We start from the raw sequence: 16,297 nt of genomic DNA on the forward strand, positions 1-16,297 counted from the left end.
TGTTTCTAGGTCGTTGTTGGGGTCTGATTCTTCTCTTAAGAAGAAAGGAAGACAATATCCCATGAGAGAAGTTCCCCCACAATGGAGGGAAGGGGACTTACAAGCTAACCCACCTATTCAGCCTCATTTTCAGCGTGTATGGGTACATGTTCCTTGGAAGCGAGCTGAGGTTTTGGCTCTTAAACAGACATTGCCTGATCCCCGTAAAAATCCTGCAGGGTATTACAAAGAGTTGTCACAGACTGCTGGGTCATGTATCATGAATTTAGCTGACCTAGATATGTTGTTTGGGAATGTTGTTCCACAGCCTTTATGGGGAAAGATTCGTCATGCAGATCATGATCAGGAATTAGGTGACTCATGGGCTAATATTGCTGCTGCAGATGCCCTACAAATTGGTGGTGCTAAGCCTGAGCCTTTAGTAGCAGAACTTCCTGGTAAAATCATTGATTACATGAAAACTATAATGCCTGCGATGCGAGTAAACTGGGATAAATTGTCTGCGTGTAAGCAGAAGAAAGATGAAACGGTGTCAGATTTCTTCACCAGGTTTGAAGAAACGTTTGTCGACCACAGTGGTCAAGATATGAGCACAGAAGGTGGTCAGCGATTGTTCGTCGATAAATTCGTGCACAATCTGCTTCCCGAGTTGTGTAAAAAGTTAAAAGATTCAGAGAGTTCTTGGGCAGTTTCCTCTTCAGCACAGATAGTGGCTACTGCACAGTACTACCAAAAGTGAGACACAGATGAGAAAGATAGAGCAGAGAAGAAAACTAAAGAGTTGAAAAGGTTTTGTTACAGCAAGCATATCCACCACGTGGTGGTCAAAATAGTGGTGCTCAGAGTAACTATCATAATAATTATCAGCAGCCTCAACAGTATCAGAGGAACTCGCAAAGAGTCGAGTATACTCAGCCACGTGTCCCTGTAGGTCCCAATCAGTGTTCATATTGCAAGGAAGAGGGTCATTTTAAGTATAGTTGCCCTGTCCTGTTACAGCGCGCGAATGGTGTGTCAAACACAAGAGGTAGAGGTGTTCAGCAAGCGCCTAGAGGTAGAGGACGTGGAAATTTCCCCCAGAACGCTCGTTCCTTTCCACCTCAAAATTCGATGAATAGGTTCGATCAGCAGAATAACGCATCTGGTAGGACGGCTCAGTACTATGCTGATGATTACTATGCAGAAGATGAGCATATGGACGGTAATGATTGCTAGGACAGCCATAGACAAAGAGAGGGAGTTGTTTCAGTTCCAGTAGATCAGAGTGGACCTTACGTTGAGGTGATTACATCAGGTGTGTCAGAGCCTTTTCTGTTGGATACTGGTGCTACAAAGAGTTCTATTATGCACTCCAAACTCCCTGGCGCACCTTTGTCTGGCGAAATGAATGTTTCTGTAGGTTTTTCTGGCGCCCCAGTTAGAAATCCGATTTCTGACCCTTTGTCCCTTTCTGTTGGACCTTGTGAATTCGAAGCACCCCTTATTCTGACAACAGGTTGTGGTGAAAGCTTGTTAGGATTAGATCTGTTAAAAAGATTGTATGCGACTTTGTACTGTTCTCCTTCGGGAGTACAACTTACTTTAGGTAAGAAAGTGGTTTCTCCAATGTATTTGTCAAGGGATAAACTTCCAACAGAATTGTCGTTTCTTCCTGATATTCTTTGGGCTACTGGTCCTAATGATGTGGGTCTTTTAGAAATACCACCATATGTTGTAACATTGAAAGCCAATGTTAAAATGCCACGCATTCCCCAATACAAAATTTCTAGTGAAGGTGAAAAAGCATTGTTAGCGATCATTTACGATTTGATTGAAAAGGATGTGATTGAAGAGACAAGAGGCAATGTTTGCAATAGTCCTGTTTTGCCTGTTTTGAAATGAACTGACCCTTCCCAGCCACCTGTTTACAGATTTGTGATTGATCTTAGAGAGGTGAATAAAATAGTTGTGCCACAATTTCCAGTTGTTCCTGACATTACTGCCCTATTGACTATGATTCCAGCTTCTGCCACCTGGTTTTCGGTGATTGACTTGAAGAATGCTTTCTTCAGCATCCCGATTGCTGAGGAGAGTAGGGATATTTTTGGCTTCAGTTTAGGAGGTCGCAGCTTCCGCTTTAAACACGCTCCCCAGGGCTACTGTGAAAGTCCATCAATATATAGTCAAGCTTTAAAGACACAACTTGATACGATTGTTTTACCTGATGGCGCTACCCTCATTCAGTATGTAGATGATTTGCTTGTTGCTGCAGATACTGAGGAAATCTGTAAAGAAGCCCCATTGTCTTTGTTGCGTCATTTGTGTGATTTGCATCACAAAGTGTCTCTCTCAAAATTGCAATATTGTCGACAAGAAGTGACCTACTTAGGTCATCTCTTATCGAAGGAGGGAAGGAAACTGACCCCAGAAAGAATTCAGGCAATAGCAAAATTGAGTGTGCCAAGAACACAGAGAGAAGTGCGTGCTTTCTTGGGCATTACATCATATTGCAGGCAATGGATACCAAATTTTTCGTTATTAGCCAAACCTTTGGTGGCATTAACGTGTAAAGATACACCCAATCCCCTTCCTTGGTCTGAAGAGTGTCAGAAAAGTTTTTTTGAATTGCGCACAGCATTATGTTCGGCTCCTGTGTTAGGTACACCCAACTACAGTAAGCCCTTTACATTGTATGTCCATGAGAAAGAGGGTTGTGCATTATCAGTGTTGACTCAGTTGTTTAGAGACAAGCAGCGTCCATGTGCATATTTTTCGTCGACTTTGGATCCGGTAGCTAAAGCATTGCCGAGTTGTTTAAGAGCAACGGCGGCAGCAGCTGTTTCTATTCGACAGTCTGCTGGTCTAGTGATTAATAACATGTTAGTTGTGATGGTTTCACATGCAGTGGACACGTTGTTAAACAGAACCAAGACACAGCACTTAACTTGTGCTCGATTGTCAGGTTACGAATTAACCTTGTTAGCAAGTCATGTGCACATAAAAAGATGCAACACTCTCAACCCTGCTACGTTGTTGCCAATTGTAGAGGAACTAGATGCTTCTGAACAGCATGATTGTTTTCTTAGAACAGAAGAAGAAACGAAAGGGAGAGTAGATCTCCAGGACACTCCTCTTGCTGAATGTGATGGTACATTATGGGTGGATGGTTCATGCTTCAAGCTCCCGAATGGTGACACGACTGCGGCATATGCTGTCACGACTTTGCATTCAATTGTTGAAGCTGCACGTATTCTACATAATTCAGCTCAAGCAGCAGAATTGATTGCACTTACAAGAGCATGTGTGTTGTCTAAAGGAATGAAAGTGACTATCTATACCAATAGTCAGTATGCGTTTGGTGTGGCTCACAGTTTTGGACGATTGTGGAAAGAACGTGGGTTCCTGACTTCGCATGGAGCTAAGATTCAGCATGGTCAGTTGGTGAATGAGCTTCTTGAATCACTGACCTTGCCTCTGCAAGTGGCGATTGTGAAATGTAGTGCTCACAAGAAGGTGACTGATGATGTTGGTCGTTGAAATGCATTTGCTGACGAAATCGCGAAAGAAACTGCAAGGAATGTGATGAGCCGAATGTATGTTGCAGGCCCTGCAAGATGGGTTGGTGATGTTGGAATGTGTGAAGACACGATAGAGAGTGTGAAGTCTATTCAAGCTGAGGCTACAGAGAAAGAGTTGAGCATGTGGAGAGAAAGTACGGGTAAAATGGATGCAAATGGTTGTTGGATTGAATTGTCAGAGCATCAGAGATGGTTGTTACCCGATGCATATGTGCTTGCAGTGGTTACAATGGCATATGGAATGGCTCATATCAGCGTGAAAGGGATTTGCAAGTTGTTGGCTCCAGTATGGCAAAATTCAGGAATTCCCAAGTGTGCAGAGAATGTGGTCAAGAATTGCATGGTGTGTCTGAAACACAATCCTGGTAGGGGAACCCCAACTCCAGCTGGTCATTTTGCACCTCCTACGTATCCGTTCGAGGTTTTGCAGCTAGATTTCATCCACATGGAGAGGTGCAACAATTTAAAATACGTGCTTGTTGTTGTTTGTGCCTTCTCAAGATGGGTGGAAGAGTTCTTCCCCAGATTCGGAATGCCTAGAATGGTCTGGAGTGACAATGGGAGTGAATTTGTGGGTCGTGTGATGAAGAGAGTATGTGAAGGGCTAGGCATTCAGCAAAAGTTCCACGCTGCAAATCACCCCCAATCAGCTGGATTAGTAGAATGCTACAACGGCACTTTAAAAATTAAACTGGCCAAAATCCAAGCGAGCTCTGGTCTTAAATGGCCTGACGCTCTACCCTTAGCACTCCTATCCACCAGAATGACTGTGCATTCGCGAGTGGGACTTAGTCCATATGAGATAGTTTTTGGCCGCCCGGCCAACATATGGGGAGTGCCAAGGCCCACAAAGTTCAGTGAAATTGAACACCCTGTTTTGCTTGATTATTTGTACGAATTGACGGCTAAATTGCGTGTTTTACACCAACAGGTCCATGACACCCTGCCTCCGGTCTCTGAGACTCCAGGTCACCCCATCGACCCTGGAACCTGGGTTCTCGTGAAGAATTTCCAGCGAACCAAGAACGACCAGCCCAGGTGGACCGGACCGCACCTCGTCCTTCTTTCCACGAGATCAGCTGTTCGAGTGGAAGGGAAGAAGCACTGGATCCACGGAGTCCACTGCAAGAGGGTACCTTTACCTCTGCCGTACGACCAGTGGGTCCAGAAGGGTGTCGCCGACTCAGAGACTGAAACAGTGCCACGTTTTCTGCCTTTCAGTGATGCACGTGTAAAAGGAACACTTACTGAAAAAGAGAGCGACAACATTTTGCAACCAGCTGTATCGCCGTCAGTTCCATTGGACACTACAGAGCCTGAACTCCTTTTCCGAGATCATACCATACCTGGAAAGCAAAGATACAATTTGAGGCCGAGACCTATGGACAAATAAAATTCTTTTTTTTCTCCTCCAAGTTCTATTTTTGAAAGCGCAGCTCTCCCATATGAGAAACTTGCTTATTTTTGTTTTTCGAACCGCCATCCGGGTTCCGCTGCTAGGGCCGTGATTGCCCAAAGTCTTTGGGGTGCAGCTGACGACGTTAGGTCGACAGTTCTGGTTGGTCCAAGGGAGTTGCCCTAGACTGACAGAAGCATTCCTTAGCAGAAACAACCTCCCATCGCGGGCAGCACTTTAGAGAGGATGGAGTTTTTCGAGATGGAGAGACCTGCCAAAACAATGAACTTTAAAGCCAGGATATGTAAAATAATGACAAAGAAAAGCTTTTTGATATTGTGCATTTTCATATTATTCAGTGTGATGATATTTTTAATAAGTTGTTTTATTCTCTTTTCGAGTAACATTTGCACCCACTACATCGCCTATACCTCCTCCTTCCACTGTTTCCTCACATTCTTTTCAACCCCTTCCTGCAAACGAATCCGCTAGGAGATTAGAGTTTATTAATAACTCCTTTGTTCAGCTTTTGCACCAACACCAACTAGTAATGAACACGACTAACTGTTGGGTGTGTGGTCTTATGCCTCACACAACGGATAAAGGTATCCCTTATCTGGTCCTGCCTTTCAGCCACAATGGTTCTGTGTGGGCATACAGAACAATGTTCATCTATGCACATGAAGTCTACCCCCTACGTTCTGTGGAAGACAATCCTAAGAATAGTGCTCTAGTTAAGGGTATAGTAGACATGATTAAGGAAGATATTTCCTACGAGACTATCCCTAGAGATGAGACACTAGTATACATAGGATGGAACATAACCGGATATGGAGCTACTCTGAGTGAGAAACAGCAAGCTAAGAGATCTTCCCCGATTTGGATTGTACCCCATCAGGGTCACCTGTGTCTGCAAGGTACTGGCAAGAATCCCAGAGCTCAGCTAGGGAAAAGCATCTGCACTGAAGCATATGTTTTTGCATCTCAGACTTCCCCTCCGTTCTTAGCAGCTAAGGGTACCTATTTCATCTGCCATGATAGAGCCTACACATGGTTGCCCCCTGACTTTTCGGGCACATGTTTTGTTTCGTTCCTGCTGCCTCCCACCTACACAGCGGCGGCAGATTACCACAAGACAAGGATAGTTAGAGGTGTCTTCAGCAAAGAAGACACTACAGGACAAGAATTTGGGGACTTCGTAAAGGGTTTTCTGCCGTTCTGGGGACCCATGGTTAACAGCAGGAACATAAGGCAATTGACAAGGGTGGTTGAGTCCACCGTAATTGATACTGCTGGTGCCCTTAGTAACTTGACTGCTGAGCTCCAGTCGGATCGTCTTATGACCCTTCAGAACAGGGTCGCATTAGATGTCATACTTGCAGACCGAGGTGGGGTATGTAAATTGATCCAATCGAGTTGCTGTGTTTTCATTCCAGATAACGCTCCCACAGTGTACCAGGCCATCTCTAAACTGCATAAGATTTCCGAATCTATTCATGTGGATAAAGGAGATTGGTCATAAATGGGATGGTTCTGGGAGCTGATATCCGGCTGGGGATGGAAAATTCTGATGGTCATTGGGATGGTCTTAGCCATTCTTTTCCTGTTCTGTCTGTGCGTGCAGTGTGCTCCTGCAATATGTGGCCTCTGTGCTACATCATGTGTAAGGAAACCTGTATCAAGAGACGAGCTAAGTAATAGAATGATGTTACAGCAACATCTCAATGACTTTAGGAATATAGCCCTGGACTCAGATTAGCATGAGATTAGGTTAAATTGCCTATGTAAGGGCAAAAGGAGGGTTTGTAGTTCTGAAAATTCTGAACTCGTGAATAAAACTTCGTCGTAGCATGACGATTTTTATATCAAAAGACCGAAAATGGCTAGTACACTATGTACAAGCATTTTCGTCATATTCGAGTGACGATTTCACCTCGAAATAGTCATTTTCGTCTTGAACCCTTGGCTTCCATTTTGTGCACGGCAGCCATTTTGTGGGTTGCCCTCACATAGGCTTATAATACAGCTAAATTCGATATCAAAGGACACGTACACCTTGATTGACTTTTCTCTGACCTGGGCAAGCTGAAACCATTGCCTCAGGCCGAACCTGTTTGGTCAGTTCCTCTCCCAGTGGCCGAACAAGATAGCATCAAGGCACAACATGTCATAAACCCTTTTCATCGTGCACACACCCTGCCTAATCTTGCTCCCACCTGTCCCTGTTCCTTTCTCTCTGACCTGCTTTACGAGGAGGAGGTGCCCGTTTTTATTGGGGGTCCACCGATATCTGATGAAACTGTTGGGCCTGGTCGGATAATTTATTGTGGGCTGAACAAATTGGAATGTGGGCTTGTCATCATGACTCTGCTTTTTCTTTGTAGTGAAAATATGTGAATAGTCTACTGTAAATGTAAGAATGTTTGCCTGGAGCTGAATTTTTTGTATAAAAAGAGAAGCCTGGCTTTGTAAGATTGAGCAGTCTCCTGAGAATATACATCCGGTGTTGTTGTACTTCTAGGACCTGTTACTTGGTTGCAGCCAATAAAATCGATCCTTGACTTCACCTAGAAGACTCTGAGTTTCTGTGGTCTAAATCAGGAAAGTACTCGAGGTCTTTGGGTGTGCACCCTGACACCACTGGGTTACCGGTTCGGTACCGGTTCTGAAAAACCCAGCACCTCAGGCCCTATGTCTGATGCCGATGGCTGAGACACGGTTATACACTCGTTTCCCCAACACCCTTGCCCAGCACCCCATTGGGTTGCAGCCGCCACCACTACCGGCCTCTTTATCTCACTCTTGCAGGTTCCTGCTTTCTCCCTGAGTGATGGGTTTTGCTTCTTTCTTTTACCCTGTCTTTCTGCTGTGTGTGTTTTTCACTCCCTTGCTCTGGGTAAATGTCTTATACAGAAAAATAAGTGTCAGTCCCCAAAAATGTGCTGGTGTCTCCCACTGTCAACCACTGGCTCAAATTTAGCACTAGCGTAGGCATTATTTACTTATTGCTATTTCAGAGTTCCTGTACATAATTTTGGGGCTCTAGTAGTAAAGCTTTTTTTGTGAATTATTGTGAGTTTCCCCAGGATTTGTGTAAGAGTGAAGTGTGGAATTCCAAAAGAACTAACCACAAATACAGAGGAGTGGCCAAGCCCTTGCTATACAAATGTATGCATGCCTGTAGAGTAGTAGTCCTGGGGGTAGGGCTGGATCCTGTGTACAGAAACAAAGTCATTGTCTTTGCCAAGCCCTGCTCCAAAATGACTGATAATTAACTTTGAGGACATCTGGGGGGAATTTCTTAAATTCGAACCCTTACTTAGGATCTATTATAAGGATAGCTATTCCCACTCAAGAAGATCCTCCTATAGTACCATCACCTGCCCTACACTCCGCACAGTGGGTGCATCCCCTTCTACAAAGAATTTCGCAATACTGGGTTTAAGTGCTTAACATAGAATAAGTTCTATGGAATCTTGCGTTGTTGACTGAGCAAATAGTCTTGCGAGCGCCTGTACGTCAGTTAGGCCAACCGATTTGTTTGATGTTTATTATATTAATATCTGAGAGTTCAAACTTTTTTTGATTCAGATAAAATTATGTAAGCTCGTTGCTATATCTTTTATTTTTTAGAGAAAATGATTCAGTATATACTTTCAGTTGCTTTGAGATATCAATAAAGAATTTTAATACAAAAACAACCAATTCCTGCACAGTAACAACAACATTTGGCATTCTGGAATGCTACTTTGTTTCATGATGTCCGCTTGGCCTTTGCGATGTGCTGTGACATCACACATTGGATGACACCTTTAAGCGGCTGTCATTCAGTGTTTCAAATATGCAAGTACTGGGGTAAGGACGACTAGAGCCTAAGACGATGGCCTTCAACAGAAGCACTGAGACCACTCCCTCCCTGGGGGGAGCCTAACTCTGAGGACTTCTGACATCCAAGTGCAAGAAGATGGGCCTGAGACACCAGTTCTGAAGGTGAGTGCAAGTGAAACCTGCTCCAGAGGATGCATCATTATAGCCTTCTAATGCATTGCCCCAGGCCTGTTATGGGTGGCATGCTAGTGCATGACAGTGAACTCATTTGTGATGGCAACTCCATGGAAGACTGTTGCACAAGGTAAGAACCAGAGGAGCTTGGTGGCAGCTTTAGTATTAGTGACAGATGCACCACCAAAAAGGACAGTATACTAGGAACCCACAGAGGAACATAAGCAATGGCAGAGTAACTTGGTGCCCAGAGAGGAGACTGGTGAGGGAGTTTGCTGATGCAGAAATGTTTTGGTCCCTGGAGGCCCAATGAAGAGTCTGGGTGGACAAAACCCCAATGACTCCAGAAATCATCTGGTGGCATTCTGACTTTGATCACTGATTAAATCAGAGAGTCCTCTATAGGTAGGATAACTGTGGGGAGTGAGCTTCTGACCTTCCAGATGAGCACAGGGTCTGATAGAAGGCCAGTTTCTGCACCCAAAGTCCTGTGCGTATGGTTGAACCCATTAGACTCTTGAATGTAGGATCATTGAATGCCTTCAATGAAGGCATTGATCATGTGAAGTAACATGGATGTTATCAATCCTGTCATCAATAGTGCCATTTCTGATGCCATGTGTGACATCAAACGGGAGAGTATTCATTTTGCTTTGGATAGAAGATCTAATTGCATTGCTGGCCTTAACTGGAAAATTTAAAGGGCTTCTAAGTTTTGGAATGTAAACATAGTGGCTCTTCAAGTGAAATTATTTGTGCAAATAGTAAGAAAGAATTTTTTAAGCAATAACATAGGCTGCCATGTTGTCCATTGTTCATACTTTCTATCTTTCCATTGCCAACCTCAGGCAACAGTGAAGACCATAGCCTGAGAGGAGGAAGACAACTGATCAAGCAGCAACAATGTCTTGGATATTGTGTTCCACTCCGTATTCTCTGAGAACAGGAACAAATCTCCTTGCAAGACCATGGCGACACAGCGAAGAGTAGGGGAGATGCCTACAGGAATGGTTAGGGAACTTTGGAAACTGGGCAAAATGCAAGGGCAGTACCAAAAAGGAGAGATGGGTCCAGGAACAACAAGGACTCGAGTGAAAGAGCAATGGGAATCTGGTGCTCATGAAGGGAATAAGAGGATCCACACACAGTTCTGCACAGCACAGTGAGATGCTGGAAATGAGAGAAATGTCCAGAGGGAGAATCAGAAATGACAATATCACTGTCCTGAGCACAGGGTCAGGGGTCACACACATGCAGGGATTATTGAACATAAAATTTAGAAGGCATATATATATCAGATGTGACATCCTTAAATTAATCCTCTCCCTAATACATCAAATTCAGACGAACCTTATGTTATATTAACGCATACTTACATAGACTGAGCACAATAATAGCCACATATGAACCCGGTGAGATATGTGTAGCCATGGGACTGTCAATCGCTTGTCCCTTTTACACATCTAAGCGTTTTCCATGGAGATGAGTAACACCATTTCTAGTCTCAACAATAGTCTTGACGACACCCAAAATGACACACATATTGGTTCATGGAGAGAGCAGAATCTGATCCAAGTAAATAAAATGCAACTCGTGAAATTGTGCTGCATGACCAAACAAGCATTTGAGTGAAAAAAACCAAAGAAAGCAGCCTTGTAAAAAAGCACAACATGTTCAAATATTTGCTCTCGAATTATATATTTTACAAAGCACTTTGATGTCCTTGAGGGCCTTCCCAATCACATCAGAGAAAGGGATCTGGTTAGACCGTAGATATAGAGAAAAAGTTGCAGAGGTGTGGTTTGCAGTCACTAAGTCAAAGACAAGCTTTAAGACCTTTGCTGAAGGTGGCATAGATCTTTCCACATCTGAGCCAGAGGAAGGTGGTTCCACGTAAAGTATATTGAGACTTCTCTACACCCCACACCATCCTCCATGATCCAACCAGAGACTTGGGTCAAATGAGATTTGCAAGCACATGTCTAGGCTGCCAGCAGACAGTGATCACCATTGCAGCCATCAAATGTGTCTGTCTTGTAGGTAATGGAAGAGTAAAGCACAATTCAATTTCACTAAGAGCAAAACAAATCTTGGCACCATCCTTGCTGTTGGATTGCTAAGAGGCTCGAACGCTGTAAACTCTCTTTCCTTTATCCGTTCATCTGTATTTCCACATTAGAAAACCAATCCCTCATGTTGATTACTAGCTCCCAATTAACAGCAATGTGGTCAGTAAGAAGAGTTACCAGTCCTTTTAGGATCACAAGTAAAGCTGAAACTGTGCATTCTGAGTTTTTCACTACAGCACTTTGCAGGCTGAGAGCAGGAGAAATATGTAGCGAAAAATAATTCAAAACACAGACTCCTGTGGGATGGACCCCATTAACAGTGGTGTAACAGGCCCTTCTGCAAAAAAGGAAATGGGCCCCGGGTTGTTGTTTGAATTGTGAAATACAGCAATAATCCGCAATTCAGTGGGCCCTTCAGACCAGTGGCGTAGCTTCCACTCTGCCGCATATGGCGGTCCTGTCTTTGCTGCCCGCTGCAGCCGCATGGAAGAGCGGGGGGCTGCTGGAGACCATCCCCCTGACACCCCTTCGCTACATCATTGCTTCAGACCTTAGGTCCCAGTCCCACTGCACCTGCTACACCAATGGAAGCTAAGCCCCTCCTGGAGTTCCAGAGGGTAGAAGGGAGGAGCCTATAAACTGTCTCACATGCAATATTTGTCCAAGGCCCTCATTAGGTGTCGTCCAGAATAATCACTCATATGTCCCTCCCCTGAAATGACCATCACTGGTGGCCCGGTAATCCCAGGATGGGAGAATAGCCGGCATTTTGGTAAATCAAATGTGGGAATACGATTTACTGTGCTGATTTCTGCATGCTTCCCCCAGTATCTCCCCAGGAGACATCACCTGCTGGTAGCAGGTGAAACGTCTAGGTGAAGCACCTTGGCCTTGCGAAACTTTTAATCTGATGAGGTCAGCAACCCCTTTTTCCACCCCCATCGGAAGTGTCAGGTCCCTCTAACAATGGCCTTTACAGTTACCAGTTCTATCAAGCACTACCCCCATCTTTTTTAAGTTTAAAAGAAGTGTATTAGAGTTAAACAGAGTTCAACAAGGTAATGCAATTAAACCAATGTTGGAGGTTCAAATAAAGGGAGGTGGGAGGCAGGGAAACAGACAAGTGGGATAATATAATACCAAAAGCATACATGGTCAGAAGTAAAAACCATCTGAGCATATTACACACATTTTTTAAGTCATTTGCTATCCCAATATTTTTTCATGGTTACTTAAACCAATCTTTTGGTTAGTTCATCATGCTGATTTTCTTTTACAACTTTGTGATGCTCTCATGTAGCGTAGGCTGATCGTTATCTTCTTCCTGCTCACCTGCCTCCTACTTCTAATCAGCTTTTCCTACGGGGCTCGTTTACAAAGCCGCCTACTTTGCTTCCTACGTCCTGCCAGCCAGCTGATATCAGCCTGATATTCTTTTGCATCTCTGCGGCCTTCAGATGCCAAGGAATTTTATTTTACAATTAAAGATTTACCCCGTTCCACCATGTACATCTTTCAACTAAGTTTCCTGCGTTGCTTGGTATGAAACATATTTTCACAGGAGCCTGAGCTGCTTTTCATCTGTAACTGATGCAACCTCTTTTTAAGTGGTCCAAGTGGGGGAGATACAAACAAAAACTGTATGTGGCAGTTTTAATTGCTCATTTACTTAAAGTGTTGCTAGAGGCGATGCAGATCAGAGGAAACATATATAGAAGACAGAATGCTTCAAAGACACATATTGTTTAGCTGCAGAAGTAAAAACCTAGCACTGATCAGCCAAAGAAAAACACATATAATTAAAGATGGCTAGAAATAATTATCTGGTTTCATGGCTGGCCAAGCAACATTAACCATTAATTTAATGTTACCCTAGTGTTTGAGTAATACTATTACAGGTTCACTTCATTTGAATAGGCAAATTGTTATTTCGAACAGCTGTCATCCATTTGTTCTGTGAATTTTTGTAAGACTTTCTCAGGCTTGGAATTTGGCGAGTTACACATTAATGAATAAGTTTGGAGGTTGTGTTACAAAAGGAGAAGGTGGAGTGTGGGCAGAGCTTATTTCCATATGGTTGTGAGAGATAGTGAGTAAGAGAGTTCACGCGCGGTGCCCGTCAGCCGTGTCCATCAGATGTCCTTGCCCAGGCACATTGCATGATTGAATTGCCGAATATGTCACCAAAACATGTGCGCGGGGTGATTGTGCAACAGTCAATATGGTTACCACCTAATAAATGGTGAGCGTCTTTCTGCTTGTACGAATGGCGGCTAGAAGATGGTGGTTGCAAGATGGAAAACGGTGGCTGCAAGATGGAGGATGGTGGTTGCAAGATGAAGGATGGAGGTTGCAGGATGAAGGATGGTGGTTGTAAGGTGAAGGAAGGTGGTTGCAAGATGGGAGATGGTAGTTGCAAGATGGAGGATGGTGGTTGCAAGATGGAGGATGGTGGCTGCAAGATGGAGCATGGTGGGGGCAAGATGAAGGATGCTGGTTGCAAGATGAAGGATGGTGGTTGCAAGATGGGATATGGGGGTTGCAAGATGGAGGATGGTGGTTGCAAGATGGAGGATGGTGGTTGCAAGAATGGTGGTTGCAGGATGAAGGATGGTGGTTGCAAGATGAAGGATGGTGGTTGCAAGATGGAGGAGGGTGATTGCACGATGGGGGATGGTGGTTGCAAGACGAAGGATGGAGGTTGCAAGATGAAGGATGGTGGTTACACAATGGGTGGATGGTGATTGCACGATGGGGGGGTGGTTGCAAGATAAAGCGTGGTTGCTGCCTCTCTAGGTGGCATTCACATGAGCAGACCTCGGAGATTGCACTTGGAAGGCTGGGCACAGGTAATGGGGCAAGTCACTCTGAGCAAGGACACTTTCAACCAACCTGGTTGATTGGATTTTGAACTCTAAAGGATGTGTTGACAATGACAGCAAGGGTTTGGCAATATAACCGCAAGCTCCATTCCAACTTATTGTTAACCTTCTTCAAAGTAGATCTGCATGAACTCTGCTTCTGAGGTGCTTCGAGAGCATGGAAAAAAGAGTGGCCCATATTGTCTCGGCTGGAAACAATCTGAAGGCACCAGCCAAGCTCTGCTGGCCTGCTGCTGGTAATCTTGCTTTATTGGAAGTCCCTAGTCTGTACTCTTGAGAAATACAAAAACTGCTGCAACAAACCCTGATCAGATGGGGGTTGCCTCGTGCACCTACTGCTAAAAAGGCAATTGAGCTGAGTGGGCTGAAACTGCCTGATGAGCACACTCTTTCTATGTACGCCAAATTTTATTCATCTTTTGACCCTCCTTATTGTCTAATGACCTGCACATCGTTAACCTGCTAGAAGGAACTGAGACAGCCAGTGTGAGCCATTTGTGTCTGTTGTCTTCCAGACTAGTGATTATGTGTCAGACTGCGTCTTTCCCCTTCAACCTCTAGGTTGTTTCCCTCTAAGTGAGGAGTCACTGACCCAGAGCCCTAATGACCACAGGTCATGGCATACATTCTTTTTAAGTACCTCACACCACCTTGCCCTCATTTGTGAGAAATTATTATCTTCTCTGAAACTAGACTGAACTTCTCTTTATCGTAGATTCATGGCTGCACTGTATCAATTGCATTTGTGTTTTCTTTTGCTTCTGCTGGGTTTTAGTGTTGCGACTCAGCTGGAGTGCAAATGGTAATTTTTGCCCCCAAGATAACCAGGATTTAGTGAAAGGGTTGCAGTACTTCACTTTGCATTACTGCATTTGCAGTCAAGTCATATTTACATAGTCATTGAAGACAAGAGGTATGTTGTTCTTACGAAGAGAGAGAAGATGGGGTCCTGACCAAGGGGACACATGCAGAGAATGCTCCTATAAGGAGCAAGAGCCCTCACACACCCCGAGGTATGTCATGCTTTGTCATCAAGCAGCTCCTCGTTGAGCCAGCGCTGCAATGCCTAACGGGACCCGCAGGGGGGCTCTTTGCCAGAGATCATTTACCTCTGAACTTGGCCGATGATGAAGCAGGTGTGTGTGGTGTGTGAGGTGTGTATACAAAGATGAGTAGAGTGTGGGGAGGATGTGAGTTAAAAATGACTATGAGAACCAGCTGAACCAACTTTAATCAGCAGGTTCCATGTCATGATTAAAAACCTTTGATATTTGCTTGAGGAGGATACAATAATCTTATCAAGCATATTTAAGTAAGGATGTGGCTCTACATGTTTCATGCCCTCTAGCATCGGTAAGATCATGGCATTTCTTCAGCACCAAAGTCCCCTACTGTTTACTCACTCAAGGGACAGTTCACATCTATATGTAGAAAGAAGTAACCATGCCCTCACCAATTTACACCAACCATAACAGTGTCCTTCGGGGTAAGGACCTAGGAGAGAAAATAGGGAAAAAAGGGGGAGATCTGATATTATGATCAAGGTAGAGAAACTATGTCGTTCTGTTTGCAGTGGTAAGCCAACACACCATCACCTTAGTCTAAATGTGTACATGTCATCTGGCGTACAGTTAAATTGATAAATAAACATCGATATTTTGCCTTGGATAGTTAAAGATAAAAAAAATGTATCCCTATTGTGCCTTGGAAGCACAGGTGACTTAACACTTGTCCTAAAACACCATGGCCCATCAAACGACACATGCAGGCCCAGGAGATGAAAGAGGTGGCACCCCCCATTCAGCTGCACCCCAGGAAGTGGAGGCTCTTGACAGCGGCGTAAACTAGTTGCTGACAGGTGCATTGATGTGTAGGTTTGTAATACCCAGGACAACATTAACAGGCATTACTGCTACCCGTAAACGGTGTGAGGGGGAAAATTATCACAGTCCTATTAGTGCAACCTCTATATTAATATCAAACATAAATATCTTACCTGAAACGAGCAGGAGAAGGAGCCGAACACCCCGGTGTCCAGGGACACCCAATGGCGTCGCGTCCGACTTCTAAAAAGATGAAGGGGAGGGCCGCCATGAAAACACTGCAAGACATGTGGACAAACCAAAGTAAGGGATAAAAAGGAATAAAATGGATGCAGCGAATAGTTACAGCAGTCAGTGTATCCAATTTGTGACCGACCTACCCTCCGAGCAATCCGGAGTGGAGAGAGACCCTGCTACGAGCCGGTGGATAAACCAGCATGAAACCGAAAAGTTGCGGGTCATAGGCCACTACCTGGGGCATGCTGGGATGAAGTGCCAGGTCCCAGAAAGCATGGGCACCATCTTGGAAGGGAGATGAGAGACGAGGTTGTTCTGAGATGCAAGGCGG

This window comes from Lissotriton helveticus, chromosome 11 (assembly GCF_964261635.1).
Source record: "Lissotriton helveticus chromosome 11, aLisHel1.1, whole genome shotgun sequence".
NCBI lineage: Eukaryota > Metazoa > Chordata > Amphibia > Caudata > Salamandridae > Lissotriton > Lissotriton helveticus.